Consider the following 2,929-nt stretch of genomic DNA (forward strand, 5'->3'; position numbering starts at 1 on the left):
ATATCTCACAATTCAGAGTTTTATATCTCGCAATTCAGAGATAATATCTCACAATTCAGAGTTAATATCTCACAATTCAGAGTAAATATCTCACAATTCAGAGTTAATATCTCGCAATTCAGAGTTAACATCTCACAATTCAGAGTAAATATCTCACAATTCAGAGTTTTATATCTCGCAATTCAGAGTTTATATCTCACAATTCAGAGTTAATATCTCACAATTCAGAGTAAATATCTCACAATTCAGAGTTAATATCTCGCAATTCAGAGTTAACATCTCACAATTCAGAGTAAATATCTCACAATTCAGAGTTTTATATCTCGCAATTCAGAGTTTATATCTCACAATTCAGAGTTAATATCTCACAATTCAGAGTTTTATATCTCGCAATTCAGAGATAATATCTCACAATTCAGAGTTAATATCTCATAATTCAGAGTTTTATATCTCGCAATTCAGAGTTAATATCTCACAATTCAGAGTTAACATCTCACAATTCAGAGTAAATATCTCACAATTCAGAATTTATATATCTCACAATTCAGAGATAATATCTCACAATTCAGAGTTAACATCTCACAATTCAGAGTAAATATCTCACAATTCAGAATTAATATATCTCACAATTCAGAGTTAACATCTCACAATTCAGAGTAAATATCTCATAATTCAGAGTTTTATATCTCGCAATTCAGAGTTTTATATCTCGCAATTCAGAGTTAATATCTCACAATTCAGAGTTAATATCTCACAATTCAGAGTTAATATCTCACAATTCAGAGTTAATATCTCGCAATTCAGAGTTAACATCTCACAATTCAGAGTTAATATCTCGCAATTCAGAGTTAATATCTCACAATTCAGAGTTAACATCTCGCAATTCAGAGTTAACATCTCGCAATTCTGAGTTAATATCTCGCAATTCAGAGTTAACATTTCGCAATTCAGAGTTAACATCTCGCAATTCAGAGTTAACATCTCACAATTCAGAGTTAATATCTCACTATTCAGAGTTAATATCTCGCAATTCTGAGTTAATATCTCGCAAGTTAATATCTCACAATTCTGAGTTTATATCTCACAATTCTGAGTTTATATCTCGCAATTCAGAGTTTTATATCTCGCAATTCAGAGATAATATCTCATAATTCAGAGTTTTATATCTCGCAATTCAGAGTTAACATCTCACAATTCAGAGTTAATATCTCACAATTCAGAGTTAATATCTCACAATTCAGAGTTAATATCTCACAATTCAGAGTTAACATCTCGCAATTCAGAGTTAACATCTCGCAATTCAGAGTTTACATCTCGCAATTCAGAGTTTACATCTCGCAATTCAGAGTTAATATCCCGCAATTCAGTGTTAATATCTCGCAATTCAGTGTTAATATCTCGCAATTCAGAGTTAATATCTCGCAATTCAGAGTTAACATCTCGCAACTCAGAGTTAACATCTCGCAATTCAGAGTTAACATCTCGCAACTCAGAGTTAACATCTCGCAATTCAGAGTTAACATCTCGCAACTCAGAGTTAACATCTCGCAACTCAGAGTTAATATCTCGCAATTCAGAGTTAACATCTCGCAACTCAGAGTTAACATCTCGCAATTCAGAGTTAACATCTCGCAACTCAGAGTTAACATCTCGCAATTCAGAGTTAACATCTCGCAACTCAGAGTTAACATCTCGCAACTCAGAGTTAACATCTCGCAACTCAGAGTTAACATCTCGCAACTCAGAGTTAACATCTCACAACTCAGAGTTCACATCTCGCAACTCAGAGTTCACATCTCGCAATTCAGAGTGAACATCTCGCAATTCAGAGTTAACATCTCGCAATTCAGAGTGAACATCTCGCAATTCAGAGTTAACATCTCGCAATTCAGAGTTAACATCTCGCAATTCAGAGTTAACATCTCGCAACTCAGAGTTAACATCTCGCAATTCAGAGTTAACATCTCGCAACTCAGAGTTAACATCTCGCAACTCAGAGTTAACATCTCGCAACTCAGAGTTAACATCTCGCAACTCAGAGTTAACATCTCACAACTCAGAGTTCACATCTCGCAACTCAGAGTTCACATCTCGCAATTCAGAGTGAACATCTCGCAATTCAGAGTTAACATCTCGCAATTCAGAGTGAACATCTCGCAATTCAGAGTGAACATCTCGCAACTCAGAGTGAACATCTCGCAATTCAGAGTTAACATCTCGCAATTCAGAGTGAACATCTCACAATTCAGAGTTAACATCTCGCAATTCAGAGTTAACATTTCGCAACTCAGAGTGAACATCTCGCAATTCAGAGTTAACATCTCGCAATTCAGAGTTAACATCTCGCAACTCAGAGTTAATATCTCGCAATTCAGAGTTGCTCACAGTTCAGACTTTATTTTGCAATTAGGAGTTTAATATAACTTCATTCTGAATCTGGATCTCACAGTTTTGAGACTTTTGTGCAATAAACTCTCAATTGCCTTTTTTTTTTATCCTGCAGCTTTCATACAAAACAGGTAGCATCCAATTACCTAAAAGTAGCATATTCGACCATATTTCAGTCTTTCATTACTAATATATAACGAGCAGTCAGATCCGAGCTCAACCGTTTGATCTCAAAGTGCAGGAAATAACCAGCCTTTAGCATTGATCTGGAAAAAATGTTTCACGACACCTATTTAATACGACGGATTTTCCCCTCATCTGCAGGATCTGGGTCCAATTTTTTTTTTGCGCACTTGAAAAATGGCACAGGAAGTCCTTAAGAAGTGCACCATGACTGGCCAGCCACAAATATGCAGTGAGCTGCTTTTAGGATCGAGACGGATCTAAATATGGAAAGAACACAAATAATGAAGTGCAGCTGGGCTTCAGCTCCCATGCGATGAGGTGCTATTGTTGCTGGGACGTTGTTTGAGGTTTTGGG

Source organism: Carassius gibelio, chromosome A8 (genome assembly GCF_023724105.1).
Source record: "Carassius gibelio isolate Cgi1373 ecotype wild population from Czech Republic chromosome A8, carGib1.2-hapl.c, whole genome shotgun sequence".
Taxonomy (NCBI): domain Eukaryota; kingdom Metazoa; phylum Chordata; class Actinopteri; order Cypriniformes; family Cyprinidae; genus Carassius; species Carassius gibelio.